The following is a 23,392-nucleotide window of genomic DNA, read 5'->3' on the forward strand; positions in this document are numbered from 1 at the left end:
AGAAGACAATGATGGAGGCCTAGAAGATATTTACATAGAGCCGTTATTCCTGATCCAGCAGGGGGTGCACCGACTCCTGACTCACTCCCAGGTCAGAAGGGTATTCAGGGAGTACAATTGGGGTGTCCGTCCCTCTGTGAACACAATATCTGTGGCGACATTGTATTGTACTGTAAGTGCGTGTACATTTTGGTTCCATGGACCTTCTACTCAGACGGCCATTTGTGGAACAGAGAATTCAGTAAATGTTACTGAAGTCATCCATGATCGGCCTAAGTTTGAAGTTTGTGACAGGGCGGACATCATCTCGGGGACTGATGGAAGGAAAGTGAACGCCTCCCCACAGACAGGCAGTCACCTGGAGTCACTGTATATAGCCGAGCTGTGATCATATACGGACACTGCACGGTGGCACCACCACCATGTCTGCTGAGGATCCCCTATTATTAGGCATCACTTTAAGGTAGTAACCATTGTTACACTAACGTTTGTTAACCCCATCACCCTATGCCTCCTGCTGCAGCCAATTACCTGCTGCAGTGGTCATGGGCAATAGATATGACTTCTCTGCAGCTACTCTGTGAACAAAATAGTGATGTGTCGGTCGCGAACGATCAGACACAAAGATCCAGCTCCCTGCAGTGACTGACAGGAGCCGGATCACTAGTGTGAGCCAATAAAATCTCTAAACGGCTCTTTTCGACGCTGAAAACCCGCCCGCAGCTAAACTTCGCCTACTCAACAATCTAATTGGTCACTTGTAAGTGGGCGGGGTTTTGCCGCGGGCGGGCGGGGTTTCAGCGTCGTCACTATAATCTTAAATATGTGTTCACCAGGGGTGAACACATATTTAATAAGGAGCCGAGAACGATCTGAAAGATCCGACTCTTTTTGGTGAGTGGAGCCCAGGGAACCGGATCACCAAAAAGAGCCGGACTGCCTATCACTAGAACAAAAACTACCAGCAAGGAGCTGAGATGGGGGCTTCCCCTCCCATGAGACCGCCCCTTTAGGGTGCGGTCAATTAACAGGACTATGCTCCACGCTGAACAATCCCTGTACAAAAAGGTAACGTCTATGTCCCAGTGGACAGAGGGACCTCTGCTGACGTCACGCCCATGTGACCAAAAGGGGCGGGGCCTTTGCCAACATAGCTGATACCTGGAAGCAGCACTATACTTCTAAGTCCAGGTAGGCATAGAGCTGATTATAATACAAGCAGGAGTCGGGGGGATAAGAACTCCAGATGTGGGGTGCGGGGGGGGGGGGGGGGGGGGGGGGGGGGAGGGGGTTGTAGAGGTCCCCCTTACATAATAGTGGAGAGGAGAAAGCATCACCACGCCCACCAAACAACCGCCACGCCTACTAACCAAGCCGGTCACGCCCACAGTTCCTTCTATCTACTAGGATTTCGCCACAACCCGTACAAAACCTCTGCCTGCCAGATGTGCTTCTCACGTGGTACAGGCAAATCGTGGTCATGTGCCTCTGACGTCATGTAAATGCATCCAGGCTGCGGCTACTGACCACTGCTATAAAGAGCCGTCCGTGCTGATCACGTGCTCACAGCTTGTGACCGCACGCCGCTCCTTCCTCCACTTTGTTCGCTGCGACCGGCGGAATATCAGCTCCAGAGTTGCCCGGTTAACATGTGGCTTTGGAGACCGGTAATAAATTGCCTTACCGTCCTAATTATTATTGTAATGTTTGATAGGTTTAAGACGCTGCCAATCAAGAACCAACCAATTCTATGCAACTACACAAAAACCCCAGCTAAGACCCGCCGCCAATAAGGAACAGCTAGCCAAACAGCCGCTGGGACCGGCAGCCAATCAGCGTTTTGTTGGAAGTGTTCTGTTTGTTATCTTAAACGTCGTTGATTCGCGGTAAGCCCGCCCAGTTCGTGCTCCAACCAATCAGATTAAGGCACTGCCCCCAAGGCCAATGAGAATGAGGGTTTCATGGCCGGTGCTAATTTATCTGCCAGGACTTCAAGAGCAATAAAAAGGTGAGTGAGTGACGGGCGCGCACTGGGCTGAGGGGCCCCATAGTGTGGCGTGTTCTGCCCGGAGCTGTGCGGGGCCTCCTGCCCGGATACTCGCTGTGCAGCCCGTCCTTTGTATGTGTGGCCCAGCATTGCTCCCATTGAGCCTGAAAACCTGCAGTCCAGGCGTCCTCACCCCTCCACACTCCACCAATCCAAGTGTGCCAGTGTAGAAAGCGCAAAGAGCCCCTCAGAATCCATAACCAGCATCAGTGCACCAGATCCATCAACAGGATTTACTACAATCGCTGCAAATTGATCCTCAGGGCCTGTCCTATTGCCCAATCAGTAATGTGTGGTCCGAGTCAGGTCTCTGAGGACAGTCTCTGTGATGGCATCCACAGCTCTTATTTTGATTAGCCGGCCTGGCGCGATGTCACAAGTGCTCCATACCGGCTAATCGAGAAGAGTCGCAGATGCCATCACAGAGACGGTTCTTGCCCATCAACCACCGATCACTGATGTGGCCTCTGGACCAGTGAAACTGTTCTCACACCTGTAATAGGATTATACATGTATGTGGCGGGTCTATATGTGGATTTCTAGCCGCTGCCCTCGGTTAGGTCCGCCACGTGCTTTGTGTGTTGCAGGTGTAACGGGGTGCCAGGGGCGCCTCCGGGCTTGTAGTCGTGGCCCTTGCTATCAGGCTTACCCCTGGCGCCACCGTCACTGGGGGGACAGGAGATGCCTTGGTGGGGCAGAGTGTGGTGGTGGTGCAGGTGTTGTCCGGCGCACAAACACTCTTCAGACATGGTTCAATGCAAGTAACAAACATCTTTATTCTTCACAACGTACCACACGAGGCAATAAGGTGATGATACGCTTCCTTGAGCTGGGAAAGCCTGTCTCTGCGTCCCCTCCAGTGGGGATGTGCCTGACTACTCCTCTTCGCCCGGCTCCCACTTCTGGCTACCCACAGCCCGGACCCACACCGGACTGCTTCACCCTATGAGGTTCCACCCGCTCCTGTTCTCTCCGGCTTTCTTGTCCTTCAGCTCCCACACTCTGCCCCGGCTATGCTGCTCCGCTCCCGTCCCCGAGACAACTGCCCTCCTGATCTTTTCCCTTCCTTCACCACCCTTGCTCTCTCCTCCCCCTTGCTTCTGCCGGCTTCTCCTCCCCACTGTGGTGACAGCCGTCCCACCCGGCCACTAGGGGTACCCTAACACAATACACATGTAAATACAAATAAAACATTTTTATTAATAACATTTCCGGGGTAACTATGCTCCCTCTGTAGGGGGTCTGCCCACCCCCTACACAGGTATGCCGCATATTTCATCCAGTGCAGCTTGTGCGCTGGCCTCACATCATGGTCTCCAGGAGGTGACTGTGCAGCATCAGCGATTCTCATTAAGGACTTATGCGCACGCTGCGTTTTTGCCGCGTTTTTCGGGTGCAGTTTTGGCATTTCCTTCTTCGTTAAAGTCTGAGATTGCATTTTTGCTGTGCATACGTTGCAGCTTTTTGTGGCTGCAGCTTTGTGATGGACACTGCCTGATTACCACTGGTCCAAGTACAGTGGAACCTCGCTTAACGAGTAACCCAGTTAGCGAGAATGTTCGCTGAACGAGCAAAGCTTGCTGCAAATTTGTAACTGTTTACGAGAAAGCTTTGCTGTACGAGCAAAATACCACACACACAGGGTCGGACTGGGGTGTGAGGGGCCTACCAGGGAAATTGCCTCTAGGGGCCCGCACTATAGCTACTGTAAACGTTTTTATTAGTTTATCATTTTCGGCTTCTCTCAGTATAACGTGCGCCTTTTAGCAAACTACAGTGCACATAGAGACCTGTCCTGTGCCTGCAGATAGCGCAGGATTTCTTGTAGCCTCTTATTTATTGTAGTTAAAGGGGTTATCCGGCTTAATTTGCTTTTTTTTTTTTTTTTTTTTTTTTTTTTTTTTTTTATTATTTCCCTATTGGGCTACATTGGGGCAGGTAAGTAGATAGAGACCACTTACCTGCCCTGCTGTCAGCCCCTCTCCCCCGACTCAGAGCCGTCATGTGACCGCTCCTGCCGCGATTTTGCTGTTTCCGGTCATTTCATGTCAACATGGGCAGGACCATGTTGACATGCAAATATGGAAACAGCATGTCGCCTCCCTGCTGGGCGGGTACAGTGCGATGAGCCCCGCCCCCTTCCCTGCACCCTCCCACACATTCCCCCGCACCTCCCCCTGCACTGCTGTGGGGGTCCGTGACCTGGCGGCGGTTGCCATGGTGTCAGCTCCAGCACCGGCCCCCCCTGCTCAGGATCACACATTCAAATATACCGGCATCACAGATCACCGATGCCGGTACATTTGAAAGTGCTGATGAGAAGCAGCGCAGCGCTGCTTCTCATCTTGCACGCTGTCTGAGCTCTCTTCAGCACATCGGTGACGTCACTACTGTGCTGATATGTCTAGAGCACAGACAGCGCGCGAACGTGCAGGAGCGGCGGGGACCGAGGACGGGTGAGTATGTACTCCGTGTGTGTGGTGCACAGCCCGATGTGTGTGGCGCTGGTGCACAGCCCGATGTGTGTGTATGCGGTGCACAGCCTGATGTGTGTGTATGCGGTGCAGAGTCTGATGTGTGTGTATGCGGTGCAGAGTCTGATGTGTGTGTATGCGGTGCAGAGCCTGATGTGTGTGTGTATGCGGTGCACAGCCTGATGTGGTGTGGGGTGCAGAGCCCGATGTGGGGCTGTTATTTGCAATGCTGTAGTGTCCTGCCCTGTAGTGTCCTGCCCTGTAGTGTCCTGCCCTGTAGTGTCCTGCCCTGTAGTGTCCTGCCCTGTAGTGTCCTGTAGTGCGCTGCCCTGTAGTGTCCTGTAATGTGCTGCCCTGTAGTGTCCTGTAATGTGCTGCCCTGTAGTGTCCTGCCCTGTAGTGTCCTGTAGTGAGCTGCCCTGTAGTGTCCTGTAGTGTGCTGCCCTGTAGTGTCCTGTAATGTGCTGCCCTGTAGTGTCCTGTAATGTGCTGCCCTGTAGTGTCCTGTAATGTGCTGCCCTGTAGTGTCCTGTAATGTGCTGCCCTGTAGTGTCCTGTAATGTGCTGCCCTGTAGTGTGCTGCCCTGTCCTGTAGTGTGCTGCCCTGTCCTGTAGTGTGCTGCCCTGTCCTGTAGTGTGCTGCCCTGTAGTGTGCTGCCCTGTAGTGTGCTGCCCTGTAGTGTCCTGTCCTCTAGTGTCTTGTAATGTGCTGCCCTGTAGTGTCCTGTAGTGATCTGCCGTGTAATGTGCTGCCCTGTAGTTTCCAGTCCTGTAATGTGCTGCCCTGTAGTGTCCTGTAATGTGCTGCCCTGCAGTGTCCTGCCCTGTAGTGTCCTGCCGTGTAGTGATGAGAGGTCAGTGCTGGGGCAGAATATACTGACAGGGAATGTGTGTGCAGGGGGCGGGCAGAGGGTGCGGCTGGACACTGGGGTGGGGCTGGACAGTGAGGCCGGGCAGAGGGTGGGGCTGGACACTGAGGCCGGGCGGTGCCAGCTGTGACTGGGAGGGTTTAGCACAGGAAGTTATCATGTTTGCTGGAGCTGAATGTAAACAAAGAGCTGCAGAGAATAAAGGGATAATTCAAGAGGAACAAAAGTTAGAAAACAAAAAATAACAATGTAGGGGTGATTAATATGACAATACAGCACAGATTAGCTTAAACTCAAACATTTTTGTTATGTCGGACAACCCCTTTAATAATGGAATCTGTTACTTACAGTCAGTCGCAGTTTTTCTTACACACGGACGTTCCTTGTCCTAGGAAAACCACCGAGTCCATCAGCCAAACAATAATCAAAGAGAAGCAGGACGTTATCCAGCATCTTCACATGGAAACATCTACTAACATTAATCCCCCTCTGCCGCCATCTATCTGGGAAATCCCCTGTAAGGGTGCGTGCCCAGCCGTCCACGATCAGTGTTTGCAGCATGTTGGCTGTAGCATGGTTCAGCTGCATCCAAAACGCTGCGTTGTAAGTACAAGCACAGTGGAGGGATTTCTAGAAATCCCGTACCCAATGTGATTCTTGTTTCTGCAGCAAACACTGACCTGCAGATCTTCTTTCTAGACCGCAGCATGTCAATTGTTTGCTGCGTAATCGCATGCTCCTCCGTATGGAGAACACAAGCGAGAGACCGCAGCGTGCTGAAGCCTGATTGTGGGTACGGACAGATGCGGTCTCCTGCGGAGCAGACTCGCGGCCCCGCAGCTCAGGACCCGCTCCATGCAGAATACAGTGAGTCCTGATCGTGGGCACCTACCCTAAAGCGGGCTTTACACGCTGCGACATCGCTAATGCGGAGTCGTTGGGGTCACGGAATTTGTGACGCACATCCGGCCGCATTAGCGATGCCGTTGCGTGTGACACCGATAAGCGATTTTGCATCGTTGCAAAAACGTGCAAAATCGCTCATCGGTGACATGGGGGTCCATTCTTAAAAATCGTTACTGCAGCAGTAACGAAGTTGTTCCTGCGGCAGCACACATCGCTGCGTGTGACGCCGCAGGAACGAGGAAGCTCCCCTTACCTGTCTCTCGGCTGCTATGCGGAAGGAAGGAGGTGGGCGGGATGTTGCGTCCCGCTCAGCTCCGCCCTTCCGCTGCTATTGGGCGGCGGTTCAGTGACTCTTCAGTGACGTCGCTGTGACGCCGCACGGACCGCCCCCTTAGAAAGGAGGCGGTTCGCCCGTCACAGCGACGTCGCCGGACAGGTAAGTATGTGTGACGGCTGTTGTGCGACACGGGCAGCGATTTGCCCGTGTCAGGCAACAGATGGGGGCGGGTACCCACACTAGCGATATCGGGACCGATATCGCAGTGTGTAAAGTAGCCTTAAGAGTCAGTATGTGTTGGTGTGAAGCATTACCGCCCAATACACTTTACCATTTGGAGACTCTGATGAATATGTCTTCACTATAGTTTCCAAACTAGTGTTACATGTTGGATAAACCCTTCTCTAGTCCTGTGTATTCTGACAACACTGCTCTATAGACAGATCAGGCTTTTTTTTTTTTTTTTTTTTTTTACATATACAGTATTTATACTGAAGCTCCTCCTGTTCTATCATTACATATAGAGGCCCCCTGAAAAGTAATTACATATAGCCTAAGATAATAGCACTGACACTGGGTGTACAGGATACTGACACTGGAGGTACAGGATAATGACACTGACACTGGGGGCACAGGATAATGACACTGGGGGCACAGGATAATGACACTGGGGGCACAGGATAATGACGCTGGGGGCACAGGATAATGACGCTGGGGGCACAGGATAATGCCACTGACACTGGGGGTACAGGATAATGCCACTGACACTGGAGGTACAGGATAATGCCACTGATGCTGGGGGCACAGGATAATGACGCTGGGGGCACAGGATAATGACGCTGGGGGCACAGGATAATGACGCTGGGGGCACAGGATAATGACGCTGGGGGTACAGGATAATGACACTGACGCTGGGGGTACAGGATAATGACACTGACGCTGGGGGTAGCAATGGGCCCCCCAGCCTTGTGTCCTGTAGCAATGGGCCCCCCAGCCTTGTGTCCTGTAGCAATGGGCCCCCCAGCCTTGTGTCCTGTAGCAATGGGCCCCCCAGCCTTGTGTCCTGTAGCAATGGGCCGCTCTTCCTGTTCCCTATTGTGCCATTGTACACACACACACACACACACACACACACACACACACACACACGTTCTCACCTGTCCTCCGTTCCTGCGCTGTCCTTACCTTACCAGTCCGCAGGCTCATGGACCCCTCCATGATCTCGTCCGGTGCACGGAGCCGCCGCTGCAGGATGCCATCATGGCTTTACCGCAGTTAAATGCTTTGCGGCGCCGTAAAGCATTTAACTGCAGTAAAGCAATGAGGTCACCTGCAGCGGCGGCTTCTTGCACCGGACGGGTGACTGAGGGGGTCTGTGTCTTGCGGTCTGGAGCACCGCGGGAACAAAGGAGAACAGGTGAGAATGATTATTTTATTTTTTTTTTTTTTTCTTCAGCTCCTTTTGAGCGCTTACCTCTCCGCTGCAGCCCTGCGCGTCCTCTCCTCTGCTGCTCCGGCTGCGGCAGTGTGATGACGGCCGCTGTGTCGGTGCGGGGCTGAGCAGCTCTTCCGCCTCCTGTCACCGGCCGCACTGTTCACATGTACGCGCATCTGAAGGATGCACGTACATTTGAATAGTGCGTGGTGCAGGACCTACGGTGAGTCACATGACTGTCTGTGATGTCACAACAGGTCCTTCTGCACCTGCAAAAACTGCAGCGATAGTACAGAACTTGTGCTATCGCTGCAGTTTGTAATTGAAAGGCTGGGGGCCCATCAGAGCGTGGGAGGGGGGGCCAATCAGAGCGTGGTGGCCCTGCCCAGTCTGCCGCACATAATGCCGGCCGTGAAAAAACGGCGGGCCCGCGACGCTGTACACAGCTCCGCACTAATTAAGGCATGTGGGGCCCACGGAGGGCCCGAGGCCTACCGAGGGATTCCCCGGTACCCCGGCGGGCCAGACCGAGCCTGCGCACACACTTCCGGCTCCGTACATCCACCGCGCTCTGACCCATTTTTGCAGTCCACACAAACACGCACGCATGCATGCACACACACACATACAGTATTATGCTCACCTTACCTTCCGTTCCATCCCCGGCCTCATGGTTCTTGTAGTTCGCCGGTACATCGCGACGAGGGAGGAATCCTCGTGGCGAACTGCAAGATCCAAGAGGCCGGCGATGGAATGGAAGGTAAGGTGAGAATAATATGTGTACCTTCCGTTCCATCGCCAGCCTCATGGTTCTTGTAGTTCGCCGGTATAGGCTGTGTATCAGCAAGCATTGCGACGAGGCAGGAACTTCCCCTGTCCGCCGTTACTCAAAGGCAGTGTGCTGGCCAATAAGAGGCACACGGTTTCTGCCTTTGACGTCAGCGCTCTGGTAGCGGAAGTTCCTCCCTCGTCGTGATGGTTACCCGATACACATCCTGTACCGGCGAACAGCAAGTTCCAGCAGGCTGGCGATGGAAGGTAAGGTGAGCATTATATGTGTGTGTGCGTGCGTGTGTGTGTGTTTGTACGTGTGTGGAGTGGCACAATAGGGGACCAGGATGGGACATTTAACAAGTTGTGGAACGAATTGTCTGCATTCCAATGATTTCCTATGGGAAATCTTGCTTTGCTGAACGAGTAACTTGGTTTACAAGCACAGTCCCAGAACGGATTGTTCTCGTTAACCAAGGTTCCACTATACAATCCTATGTTTTATCGAATTGCACTTGTCTGTGTTAGACTACATGTGCACTCTGCATATTTGTGGGGACCATAAAAATGCATGTTTTTGTCCCCAAAAAGCTAAGCTAATCTGTGCTGTATTGTCATATAAAACACCCCTATATTTTTTTTTTTGGTTTTCTAACTCTTGTTCCTCTTGAATAACTTTACTCTTTTTACTCTGCAGACAGTTTATTTACATGCAGCTCAACCAAACCTCAGTCAGAGCTGGCACCGCCCAGCCTCACTGTCCGGCACCGCCCTCTGCACACTCATTGGCTGTCAGTATTCTGCCCCAGCACTGACCTCTCATTGCTCCAGCAAAGATGGGCACATTACTATATTATGTGGACAGGGATGGGCACATTGCTACATTATATGTGCGGTGATTCTGCTGTCACAGATGAGATATCACTGCTCTGTATATCCAATCATTGGAAATACAGAGCAGAGATCCTGCTTCTCTCAACTGTGACAGCAGAATCACCTCACATCCACCGCACATCTACTGTAGTAATGTGCCCAGCCCTGTGCCCATAATATAGTAATGTGCCCATCCTGTAGTAATGTCCCCTTGGGCTCCTCTTGTATCAATGCTCCATCTTTTAGAATTTTCCCCTATTGTGCCATTCTTCACACACGCAAAAAAAACAAACAAATCCTTCTCACCTGTCCTCGGTGCCCTGCCTCATGCGGCTGCAGCCCCCTTGCTGGTCGGTGCAGGGGCCACTGCTGTCAGTGCTTTATAATAAGATGACTGATTTCCAGGCGCTGTGCAGGGACGCGCTCTCTATGCAGCTTCTCCAGTGATCTGCTGCTACCTCTGATTGGCCGGCGGCTGATCATAGATGTATACAGATCTCGGTTCTGCAGAGCGCCCGGGAATCTGTCATCTGTTATAAAGCACTGACTGCACGGCCCCCAGCACAGGCCGCGATCAGCAAGGGGGCCACAGGCCTTTACTCCACAAGTTGCTATCTACTTACCTGCCCCAATGTAGCCCAATAGTAATAACAAGACAAAGGCAAAATAGCCGGATAACCACTTTAAACTGAACATGTCAGGTGCAATATGCAACCAGAATCACGAGCAGTTCATATTACTAATCCCTGCCTAACCGTCCCTGTATACACTAGCCTAGATAAAGAGATCTTTAGAAAAAGTATTTCTAAAGATCTTTTACCCTATGCTAATGAGCGAGGGGACTAGTCCCCTGGGCGTTGGTTCCCTTGGCTAGTCGGCCCAATTAGCATGTTAGTACGTCCCTGTGGGCATGCTAACATGCTAATGAATGTGCAGCATCAGAGAATGATCTCACTCACCTCTCCGCTGCCATCGCGTCTGACACTGGATTTTGGCTCAGTGCACATGATCCCGGAGTTTCGTACTTCAGTTTGAAGCCAGGACGCATACACCCGGCTTCATAGTGCACATGACCGAAATTCCGGGATCATGTACACTGGGCCCACTGCCCCACAGGGGTGTACTAACATGGTAATGTAGCCAACTAGCCAGGGGAATTAACGCCCAGGGGGCTAGTGCCCTCACTCATTAGCATACGGTAAAAGATCTCTTTACTTTTTCTAAAGATCTCTTTATCTATGCTAGTGTATACAGGGACGGTTAGGCAGGGGTTAGCAATATACACCCAGAACTGCTCGTGGTTCTGGGTGCATATTGTACCTGACAGGTTCCCTTTAACAGGGTTTTTGTTTGTATGTTTTTTTCCCTGGGTTTTCAAATGTTCCCATTTAGAACCCAGCAGAGCAGTCCTTCCATCCAGCTACTGATTATCAGTATTCCCCTTGTGCTTAAATACTCCCATCTTCCCAGGATTTGTGCTGGTGATGTTGTTCAGTTCATTCACGCTCTGGTTGCAAGCAGGAGGCTTGTACTCATCTGTAGTATCGTGGCTGAAACTTTGCTGAGCGGTTATCTGTTTATAAGTAGTTAATGCATTTTCCCCCTGTGTGTCCTCCTTGTGTTTTATTTAGTAGGGTTGACGAAGATCTCATACCATCCGTTCTCTATTTAATGTCCAGCTCGACTCGGCGCATAGGTGCAGTATGTATCTAGTATCAAGGGTGATTTACCCAGTGCTCAGTGTGTTTGTATATGTCTGAGAACTCCATAATGACGGCTCGGGCACAATATATGTGACTATATTATATCACTGTTGCCGTGTTCGGGTGTACTGACTTTATATTTCCTACAACACAGGTGATGACGTGTTTGCAGGGGCGTCTACATAGGTAATGTGTTCAGTGTTAACCACGTGAACATTCACTGCAGTCACAGGAAGATACACTTAAGCCATGGCTCAGGCCTTGTTGATTCTGTCTGGATTTAGACACAGATTCCTGGAAATCCTCAGAGGATTTGCCAAGTGTGAATCCTGACTGTGCGAACCAGGCTGAAAAGAACAGTATTCCTGACCCATGCACGGGTTTATGATACTGCAGTGAGAGGAGATCTCTTGTCCTGAATCTTAAGAAGTGTATTATACGAAGCATATTGTAAAGCCGTGCAATTCTCTGATCTCCTCTGCAACGCCGTACTCCACTATCATTTCAATAAACTCGGGCTGAAATATGACGTCTGTGTCAGATATGTTCGGTGCACTGACCGGCCAGGGGTCACCGCAACCCGACTAACAGAATCCTAGGCTTTTACTTCAGGTCAGGAGACCTGAGGCCGGTCCTGGAATTGGGGTCCGTTTACGGACAATGAAGCACAAAAGTCTAATTTCAACGTTGCGTTCATCTTCTGGCTAATACAATGGCTATCAACATGGAAAAGTACTTTATTTGCCCAAAATTATGATCTAAGTCGGGAAATTCGCCCCAAAGTTCTGTCCACTTCTTGTTAATGGTAATCCTTCCCATGCAGCAGAGACAGATTACAGCATGGGTCGGGGCTTTGTCTGTCAAATTAGGAGGCAGGCTTTCAGGTCAGGTCATCGATTGACGAGCACTGCATGCTGGGAAGTGAAAGAAGGGAGATCCCAGTACCTATAAAGCTGGTAGACAGCTGACAAAGAGGAATATCTAACTTCCAAAGAATGGATGGCAGGTTACAGAGCACAAGAAGCAGGATATTTCAAGGCCATAAAAAACTGATGTGCAGCTAAAGCACTTTTAACCTGTTGAGGGGGTGAGAGCAGCAAGTCCTGTGTTTTTACAGTTGTAAAAGGACAGGTATGCCTATGGCTACATTCACACCACCGTTCCATTTTTGTGGTCCACAAAAAAACAGTCCTGTTTTTCCACGTGTGACTTCCGTTCCATATACGGTCCGTGTCATCTGTGTGACTTCCGTGTTTGTTTTGTTTTTTTTTTATCTTTTTTTTTTTTTTGCGGACTGCAAAAAAGGAGAAGAATAGTTACATACACTCCAGGGTATCTAGCCAGAAGCTGGTCCCCATATAAAGTCTATGGGAACAGAATCCAGCGCAAAGGGGAAGGAGCAAGCGCTATATACTCACCGATCACCCGTGCGACTGTCACACTGCTCCCGTGGCAGCTTTGTTCTTCCCGAGCCAGCTGCTCATGTCACATTCACTGCTTCCCTGTTCACCGGCATCTGTGATTGGTTGCAATCAGACATGCCCCCACGCTGAATGACAGCAACCAATCACAGACGCCGGTGGACGGGTCTATATCGTACAGTACAATAAATAACCAAGTAAAAATTGCGGTCTCCTCCCAATATTGATACTAGCCAAGATATAGCCTCACAGCTGTTGGCTGGTATATTCAGGCTGGGGGAGACCCACGTTAGGCTAGTTTCACACATCCGGCTTTTCGCCTGTTCCGGTGCACGCCCCAGTCCAGTGTATACAGTACAGTGGCAGCGCGACAAGCTCTGGTCACATGGTGTCATGTGACCGGAGTATGTGACCCGGAAGTTACAGTGCTGCCATTGTACTGTACACACTGTACTGGCGTGCGCCGAAACCAGCGAACAGCCGAATGTGTGAAACTGGCCTTATTGGGAGCCCCCCAGCCTAAAAAATATCAGCCAGCAGCTGGCCGGAATTGCTGCATCCATTAGATGTGACAGTTCTGGGACTTTACCTTGCTCGTCTGAATGCCCTGGTGAAGTGGCAAACTGTGTAATATATGGCGTTGAAACCAGCTGTGTAATGTCACCTGGCATCAAGCCTTGGGTGTTGTGAATACGTTTTCCAGTTTGGGGCTCCCTCTTGTGGTCAGTGCTGGCAGTGCAGTTGACTTGTAGAATGAAAGGAACACACCTGTAGAGGACTGGCAATCTGGGTCAAATTGGGACTATATAACTGAGTAATTTTCTCTTGTTACTTGCCAATTCAATGGTCTCCTGTGTGTTAAGGACATTCTGTAACCAGCCCTGCTCACTACCAGAATGCCTCTCAGATAAGTGGTCTTTGTACCTCTGCTGTTTGTTTTCCACTTTCTTGTTCTTTTTTTCTGTTTTGATACTATGGCTTGATTCCTATTTTGTCTGTGTGGAGTTCTTGGTGGAATGGGATCATTCCCTGCTGGGAGTGTCTGTATACTTAGCTCCATGATTCTGCAAGGTATTGTTTGTCATGCTTGGTATTAATTCAGTGCCTCATCTATATTAGTGTTTTTGGATCCCAGTAACATCAGAGTGCTGATACAGTGGGGGAGAGGTTGTGACCTCAGGATTTTTCCATATCAGAAGTGCTGGTATATATTAGGGTTTTTTATGGTTGCAGACAGTGCTCCTTCCTATCCTTTCCTATAGATAGTTTGGGCCTCACCTTTGCTGAATCTGTCTTTTCTAGCTTTGTATTGTGTTTTTCTATATCACCGTAGCCTTTACATGTGGGGGCTATCTATCTTTGGGGACTGCTCCGAGTCTATCTCTATCTGTGAGAATATTTAGTTCTCCGGCTGTGTCGAGATGACTAGGTCATCGTAGGCTCGTCCCACGGCCACTTCTAGTTGTATGTCAGGATTAGGTCTGCAAGCCACTCTGTTACCATATGGGATTCCGCATTTTTTGATCCTCCTCGGTTCCTAAATCATAACACTTGTAGTTGTGATGTCACGGCATCTAGCAGATACCTGACATCACTAACCCAATTAGCAAAAAAAATAAATAAATAAAAATGTCTTTGGAGCTCTGACTTCATGAGGTTAGCTAGGTACATCATCTGCGGTAATGGAAGTCCTGCACGCCTGACATCAGCGCTCGTCACTGACTTCCATTTCTCCGCCGTGTTCACAAGTGAAGTATTGCGAGCGAGCGGCCTGTGACGTCACCGCTATTCAGTCTCGGGCCACCCGCAAGACTTGATGTGAGAACACGGCGGGCATGGAAGTCAGTGACGAGTGCTGATGTCAGGAGTGCAGGACTTCATCACTGCAGGTAATGAACATTGCTAACCTAATGTCGGCGCTCGTCATCCCTACAGCTGCTGACAAAGTGCAGTGCGGGCAGCTGCGGGGCTGGTGCGGGAGCAGGACACAGACTACAGGGGCACCCGACGGAAGTCACACAGGTGCTTCCGTGCGACTTCCAGGGATTTTGCAGACCCATTGACTTGTATTGTATAGGACATGTTCCGCAATAACGGAACGGACATACAGCATCCAATGGGGGGGGGGTTGTTTTTTTGTAGGAAATGATGCACACGGAATTGCTTCTGTGTGCCATCTGATCCTACACAAGACATTAAAAAGATGGTCCTGTCAGTAGGTCCGCAAAAAAACAGGAACAGGACATACGGAACGGTCGTCTCAATGAGCCCTTAAATGGGTTATCACAATCTAGCTAGTTATCCACAAGATAGGTGATCAGCAGGGTTGTGAAGTCGGTGTCCGTTTTGGTGGAGTCGGTATAAAATGGACTGACTCCTAAAATACATAATAGATTGGGAATAGCGGTTCAATGCAGTATGTGATGAATATTTTTTTTCAAAAGAATTGGGAGAAGTTGGGACATGTCCAATAAATGTCTGTTCTATTCTTGATCAAAGAATCTCGGCTTTTAGTTGAGATGAATCTGTGCTGCACTTCAGCTACATGATATAAGGAGTGATATTACCATTTTACTACAGTAAATTTATCACAAACATAAGTCATGTAGAGTTACAACCAGAAGTTTACATACACTATCTAAAAAACCCATCTGCATGTTTTTCTCACTATCTGACATGAAATAAGAATAAACGTTTCCTGTTTTAGGTCAGTTAGAAACCAAAATTATTTAGATTTGCCAAATGTCAGAAAATGAGAGAGAGAGAATGTTTTAGGCTCTGTGCGCACTGGGAAATGGAATTTTCTTGTGAAAATTCCGCATGTCCTCAAAGATTACCGCACCCGCGGTAAAAAACCGCGGGAAACCGCATCCGAAAACCGCATGCAGTTTGCCGCGGTTTTACCGCGGTATTATTCGCGGTATTGCTGCGGTTTTGCCGCGTGCGGGTTGGGATGTGCTTTATTGCATTCAATGCAATAAAGCACATTGAAGAAAAAAAAAAAAAAAAAAAAGTCCTTTAATTCTGAGATAGTAGATAGACAGAAGAATAGATAGAGGGATAGATAGATAGACAGACAGAGGGATAGATAGAAGGATAGATAGATGACAGATCGCTGCATTTCCCACAGTCGGCAGTGAGTTCACATTACCGGCCGTGGGAAATGACCGGTAATTACCTCTGCTGCATTCAGCCTGTCTGTGACAGTCGCGGCTGGATGTCAGCAGTGCAGGACCCTGTGGATTACGCCGGAGCTTTGCTTGGGAGGGGTTAATAAAAGGGTGAACGAGGCTTGTTTGTTTTATTTAAAATAAAGGATTTTTCTGTGTGTGTGTTTTATTCACTTTACTTACGGGTTGATCATGTCAGCTGTCACATAGACGCTGCCATGATCAAGCCTGGGGTTAATGGCGGTGGTCCCCCATCACCATTAACCCCTTGTATTACCTTGCCACCACTGCTACACGGTGGCAAGAAGAGCCGAGGACACGCCGGTATTGTCGCATAATACATGCGACAGTGCCGGGGCAGCTGCGGCTGATATTCTCGGCTGCGGGAGGGGGAGTGAGGCGGGGGACATTACCCCTGCCCCTCTCCCTCCCCAGCCTGAGAATACCGGGCCGCCGCTGTGTGCTTACCTCGGCTGGAAGGTAAATATGCAGCGGAGCCCACGTTCTTTTTTTTTTTCTATATTTCCGTTTTCTTTCTATGTGTGTTCTATGTGTCTGTGTCTATGTGTTCTATGTCTGTGATGTGTTCTGTGTGTGAGTGATCTGTGTGTGTTTACTCTCTGCACGGCTTCCTCTTCCTGTAATGACATCACTTCCCTGCAAAACCGCAGACAGGCGATGCACATTACCGGAGGTAAACCGCGAAATACCGCAGGGAATAACGCAGGAAAACGCAGTGAACCGCACAGAATTTGCTGCCTGCGTTATTCCCTGCGGGATTTCATGATTAAAATTGAGTCAATGGAGGGAAATCCCGCAGCGATGTGCGGAAAAGAAGTGACATGCACTTGTTTTTGCTGCGGGATTCCCGCAGCAAAACATGCAGCTGTCAAATTCCGCCCAGTGCACACAGGATTTTTTTTCTCCATAGGATTTGCTGGTGATTCACTGCAGAGATGTTATGAACATTTTCTGCAGCGAAACATGCAGCAAATCCGCGAAAAATCCACGGCAAAATCCGGTAAGTGCGCACATAGCCTTAGACATTTTTAATATTTTCTGCAAAGTCAAAAGTTTACATACACTAAGAGTACTATGCCATTAAACAATATGGGACAGCCCATATGATGATATGTCTTTGGAAGCTTCGGATAGGATTATTAGCAACATCTGAGTTAATTAGAGGCACACCTGTGGATGTATATTAATGCCCACCTGAAACAGACTGCTTCTTTATGTAGGATCATGTGAAAGTCAAAAGAAATCAGTCAAGATCTCAGGAAGAGAATTGTCAACTTGCACAAGTCTGGTTCATCCTTGGGTGCAGTTTCCAGATACCTGAAGGTGCCTCATTCATCTGTACAAACAATTATACACAAGGACAAACAAGATGGGAATGTCCAGTCATTAAACCCCTCAGGAAGGAGATGGGTTCTGTGTAAGGGGTACTTCTCACATAGCGAGATCGCTAGCAAGATTGCTGCTAAGTCACGGTTTTTGTGACACAGCAGTGACCTCATTAGCGATCTCGCTGTGTGTGACACTGAGCAGCGATCTGGCCCCTGCTGTGAGATCGTTACACACAGTGCTGGTTCATTTTTTGGTAGCTGCTCTCCCGCTATGCAGCACATATCGCTGTGTTTGACAGCGAGAGAGCAACGATCTGAATGTGCAGGGAGACGGCGTCTGGAAGCTGCAGACGCTGGTAACCAAGGTACACATCGGGTAACTAAGAGAAGCGCTTAGCTTAGTTACCCGATATTAACCTTGGTTACTAGCGTACATCGCTCTCAGACTGCCAGCGCTGGCTCCCTGCTTACGTAGCCAGAGTACACATCGGGTAAATAAGTGAAGCGCTTTGCTTATTAACCCGATGTGTACCCTGGCTACGAGTGCAGGCAGCCAGCGCTAAGTGGTGTGCGCTGGTAACCAGGGTAAATATCGGGTAACCATGCAAAGCATTTTGCTTAGTTACCATATATTTACCTTGGTTACAAAGCGCAGCATCGTTTCCACAAGTCGCTGGGGGCTGGTCACTAGTTTCTGGTGAGATCTGCCTGATTGACAGCTCACCAGCGACCATGTAGCGACGCACCAGCGATCCTGACCAGGTCATATCGTGGTCGGAATCGCTGGTACATCGTTTAGTGAGATGGTACCCTAACAGAGATGAACATGCTTTGGTCAACTCGAGAACAAAAGCAAAAGACCTTGTGAAGATGCTGGCGGAAGTTAAGATTGTGTCATTATCTATAGTGAAACAGTACTGTATCAACATGGACTGAAAGGCCATTATTCCAAAAGGAGCATAAAAAAGCCACACTAATGTTTTCAAATGCACACAGGAACAAAGACTTTAATTTTGGAGACATGTCCTCTGGTCTGACAAAAGTAAAATTGAACTGTTTGGCCATAATGACCATTGTTACAGGTGGAGGAAAAAGGTAGAAGCTTTGAAGCCTAAGAACACCACCCAAACTGTGAAACCCGGGGGTGCAGCATCATGTTGTATAGTTGTTTTGCTGCAGGAGGGACTGGTGCACTTCACAAAATAGATGGCATCATGAGGAAAGAAGATTATGTGGCAATACTGAAGCAACATCTCAAGACATCAGCCAGGAACTTGAAGCTTGGGTGGAAATGCGTCTTCCAAATTGACAATGACCTGAAGCATACTGCCCAACTGCTTACAAAATGGCTTAAGGATAACAAAGTCAATGTTTTGGAGTGGGAATCACAAAACCCTGATCTTAATCCTATTGAAAATTTATGGGCAAAGCTGAAAAGGCAGGTGCGAGCAAGGCAATCTACAAACATGTCTCAGTTACACCAGTTCTGTCATCAGGAATGGACCCAAATTCCTGCCAACTATTGTGAGAAGCTTGTGGAAGGAGATCCGAAACGTTTGACCCACATCATACAGTTTAAGGACAATGAGACCAAATACTAATGAAATGTATGTAAACTTTTAATTTTGCAAAAAGTAATAAAAATGCCTTAAAACATTCTCTCTCTCATTATTCTGGCATTTGGCAAATATAAATAATTTTGGTTCCTAATTGACCTAAAACAGGAAAGGTTTATTCTGACTTCATGTCAGGTAGTGAGAAAAACATGCAGATGTGTCTTTTAACATAGTGAATGTAAACTTCTGGTTTCAACTTATGAGGGAGTCAGTCGTGGAGTCGGAGCCGGAATCAGGGAAATTGAAGAGTCGGAGTTGGATATTTGGCTTACCGACTCCACAGCCCTGGTGATAAGTTCATGATCTATGGGGATCCCACCAATCCCAAGTACTGCACAGGTCATTCCACGTCAAGTGATGCAAATCTGTATTATTTTTTTTTTTTTTTTTTTATTTTTTATTTTTGCTACTTTAGTGATTTAAAAATAAGTTTTGATTTTGTTCTAATGTTTCGGAAAAAAATCTGAATTTTGGGCTTGTATACTTTTTTTTTTTTTATCATATCTTGGGTTAGAACTAAGATAAAGAGATGACACATGTTGTTTAGAACGAAGAGGAAAGAGTTCTGCCCAGCGCAAGGAGGAGAAATACGTCAGTAAATTTCCAGGTACCTGGAAATTTACTGACGTATTTCTCCTCCTTGCGCTGAGCAGAACTCTTTGCTCTTCATTATACTCAGGTAACAGCACCTGCAGCCCGAGCAGCAGAGGGAAATCTGAGCACATGGAATGGGTGAGCTGAAAGTTTTTCTTATTATATGTTGTTTAGAACGGTGCAGGCTTTAATTTGATATGTCACAAGATAATATTTGTTAATATTTTGTTTTTGAGGAGTCAAATGCTGTCATTAGTAACTACGGCATCCAGATGGTTATACAGAGTGTGGGGGCTCCTCTCTAACCCTATTGGCATCCTGAGATCATGATTTTGTGGTCCTGATTGCCATGGCAATTCACATCGAAATTAGAGTCTGCGGGCTATAGTGACCTGTTCTGAAGTAAGCAACAAAGGTGCATGACGTGTCCTGCATCATTCACACAGAAGCAGAGGGCAGTGCAAAGTACTGTAATATGCAGGTGCGAGGAAAGGTCAAAGAGCGCCCATACATGCGCACTATAGTACTTGATATATCCTCAGCCGGGCAGATCAAAGTGCGCATGTGCAGGAGTGCAATGGCGGCTTCTGTGTGAATGATGCAGGACACGTCATGCAAATCGGGATGGGCATGAGAGCAGCGATGACACAAGATGGAGGAGGTGCCGGACCGAAAGCAATGTTACCAATTGGACTGGACCTCCCCTAGGTGAGTATAATAAAGGTGTTTCTTATGTTCTACACAGCGGCCTGGGCTCTTATCTACAGTATTCTGGAATGCTGTATATAAGGGCTTACTGGTGTTGGCCGCAGCTTATAAGAGGCAAATCTGGTGACAGGTTCCCTTTAAATGAAGATAAAAAAACGAATTTGTTTTACGCAGTATTTTTCTTGCCAACGCTGTTTTTGCAGCCAAAAATTCTAGAGGCTGCAAATACAAAGCGTGTAGACAAAGCCTAAATATACACTAGACATGACTAATGTCAAAATGTCTGTAAAAGCTTCTGACGTTGAAATAGACAGCTTCCTCCATCAAAATCCGCTTTTTGTCAGGAGTGGTTCTCTGGCAATCATTGATTGTTGAGACCTCATTCTCTAACGCAGGGATGGAGAACCTCCAGCCCATGGGTTGCATGCAGCCCTCAACCTTTTCCGGTCAGATTCCTGGAGACAGCAGTACTCGGGCCGGCAGCCACATTTTGCTGGCTGCTAGACTGAGACCACGTACACGCAGTGTTCACTACCGAACACTGTACGTGCATGCATTGAAGGATTACGTCTTCACGTTAGCCAGTACCAGGGTGAGGACATACTTTTTGGGCACAGTTAGCGTGCGATGCGCTTCCATTACACAGATGAAGAGCGCAGCGGCGTCCTCAGTAGACTCTAACCAACACACAAAATCACGCTCTGTTTAAAAATGCGCTTATGTCAGTCTCATTATATTATTATTTATTATTATTTATTTATGGAGCACCATTGATTCCATGGTGCTGTACATGAGAAGGGGGTTACATGCAGAATACATATCTAAGTTACAATAGACAGACTAGTACAGAGGGAAGAGGGCCCTGCCCTTGCGGGCTTACATTCTATAGGATTTTGGGGAGGAGACAGTAGGTGGGGCGGCAGCTCCGCACGGTGGTGGGGCGGCAGCTCCGCACGGTGGTGGTGTTGAAGAAGTGAGGTCATTGAAGGTTATAGGCATTTCTGAACAGATGAGTTTTCAAGTTCTGTTTGAAGTTTGCAAGTGGAGTAGATAGTCTGACATGTTGAGGCAGCGAGTTCCAGGAGACTTGGGATGCTCGGGACTAGTCTTTGAGTCGGTTGCGTGAGGAGCGAATGAGAGGAGGAGAGAAGGTGATCTTGGGAGGATCGGCGATTGCGTTTTGGAGAGTAGTGAGAAATTAGTTCAGAGATCTACGGAGGAGATAGATTATGGATGGCTTTGTAGGTCAGTGTTAGTAATTTGAATTGGATACAATGGAAGATTGGCAGCCAATGGAGGGATTTGCAGAGAGGAGAAGCAGGGTGGTATTGAGGAGAGAGGTGGATCATTCGGGCAGCAGAATTAAGAATGGACTGGAGAGGGGCGAGCGTGTAAGCAGGGAGACTACAGAGGTGGATGTTGCAGTAGTCGAGGCGGGAGATTATGAGGGCATGCACTAGCATTTTTGTAGATTGGGAATTGAGGAAAGGGCGGATTCTGGAAATATTTTTGAGTTGAAGACTGCAGGAGGTGGTCAGGGATTGGATGTGTGGTATGAAGGACAAGGCAGAGTCAAAGGTCCCTCCGAGGCACCGAACTTTGGGTGCTGGGGAGAGCGTGATGTTATTTATTGTAATAGGTAGATCAGGTAGAGAGTGTAGGTGAGATGGAGGAAATATGATCAGTTCAGTTTTGACCACATTGAGCTTTAGGAAGCGAGAGGAAAAGAAGGCAGATATAGCTGATAGGCACTCTGGGATTCTGGACAGCAGAGAAGTGACATCTGGACCAGAGAGGTAGATCTGAGTGTCATCGGCATATAGATGGTACTGGAAGCCGTGGGACTTTATGAGTTGTCCCAGGCCAAATGTATAGATGGAAAAGAGTAAGGGTCCCGGGACAGAGCCTTGAGGGACGCCAACAGAGAGATGGCGGGATGAAGAGGTTGTGTGGGAGTGGGAGACACTAAAAGTGCGGTTGGAGAGGTATGAAGAGATCCAAGAGAGAGCGAGGTCTCTGACACCAAGGGAAGAGAGGATCTGTAGTAGGAGGGAGTGGTCGACAGTGTCAAAGGCTGAGGACAGGTCTAGAAGTAGGAGTATAGAGAAGTTGTTGTTAGCTCTGGCAGTAAGTAAGTCATTTGTGATTTTAGTCAGGGCAGTTTCAGTGGAATGATGTGGACGGAAGCCGGACTGTAGGTTGTCAAAGGGAGAGTTAGAGGAGAGGTGGGAGGAAAGTTCAGCATGGACATGCTGTTCCAGGAGTTTTGAGGCGCATGGGAGTAGTGATATGGGGCGATAGCTGGCAGCAGAGGTTGGATCAAGGGAAGGTTTCTTTAGGATGGGTGTGACTGTTGCATGTTTAAAGGCAAAGGGAAGGTACCAGTTGTTTAAAGATAGGTTGAAGAGATGGGTTAAGGCTGGAATAAGGATAGCGGTGAGGTTGTGGAGGAGGTGGGATGGGATTGGGTCAAGTGTGCAGGTTGTTAGGTGCGCTTTTGAGAGAAGATGCGCAAGTTCTCCTTCGGTGATGATGGGGAGGAAGTTTATGGGGGAGGGGCTGTTATATGAGGGGGTTGTGGTGGTTGAGCAGAAGAGACTTGTCTGATTTGGTCGATCTTTTCTTTGAAATGTGTAGCAAATTCTTCTGCGGAGATGAGGGAGGTTGGAGGGGGCAGTGGTGGGTGAAGGAGGGAGGTAAAAGTATTAAATAGTTGTTTGGGGTTGTGTGTTAAGCTGGTGTCACACATAACGACGACGACAACGACGTCGCTGCTACGTCACCATTTTCTGTGACGTTGCAGCGACGTCGCTGTCGCTGTGTGTGACATCCAGCAACGACCTGGCCCCTGCTGTGAGGTCGCCGGTCGTTGCTGAATGTCCAGCTTCATTTTTTGGTCGTCACTCTCCCGCTGTGACACACACATCGCTGTGTGTGACAGCGAGAGAGCGACGAAATGAAGCGATCAGGAGCCGGCACTGGCAGCTGCGGTAAGCTGTAACCAGCGTAAACATCGGGTAACCAAGGGAAGACCTTTCCCTGGTTACCCGATGTTTACGCTGGTTACCAGCCTCCGCTCTTGCTGCCAGTGCCGGCTCCTGCACTGTGACATGTGGCTGCAGTACGCATCGGGTAATTAACCCGATGTATACTGTAGCAAGGAGAGCAAGGAGCCAGCG

At 48.8% G+C, this 23,392-nt stretch overlaps 1 protein-coding gene across 2 annotated transcripts in view; it reads left to right on the forward strand.

The window, feature by feature from the left end:
- Positions 1–1,160: 1,160 nt before the first annotated feature.
- The window catches only part of LRRC28 (leucine rich repeat containing 28), a 90,815-nt gene continuing 68,583 nt past the window's right edge, over positions 1,161–23,392 (forward strand). Inside the window, exons 1-2 of one of the 2 annotated variants that reach the window (XM_075345991.1) lie at positions 1,161–1,191; positions 1,715–2,008. The gene's annotated coding sequence lies outside the window, so the exon portion shown is untranslated. The remainder of the gene's footprint in view (positions 1,192–1,714; positions 2,009–23,392) is intronic. The other variant, XM_075345990.1, reaches the window with a different exon arrangement.

The sequence above is a fragment of the Anomaloglossus baeobatrachus genome, chromosome 4 (assembly GCF_048569485.1).
Source record: "Anomaloglossus baeobatrachus isolate aAnoBae1 chromosome 4, aAnoBae1.hap1, whole genome shotgun sequence".
Classification (NCBI taxonomy): domain Eukaryota; kingdom Metazoa; phylum Chordata; class Amphibia; order Anura; family Aromobatidae; genus Anomaloglossus; species Anomaloglossus baeobatrachus.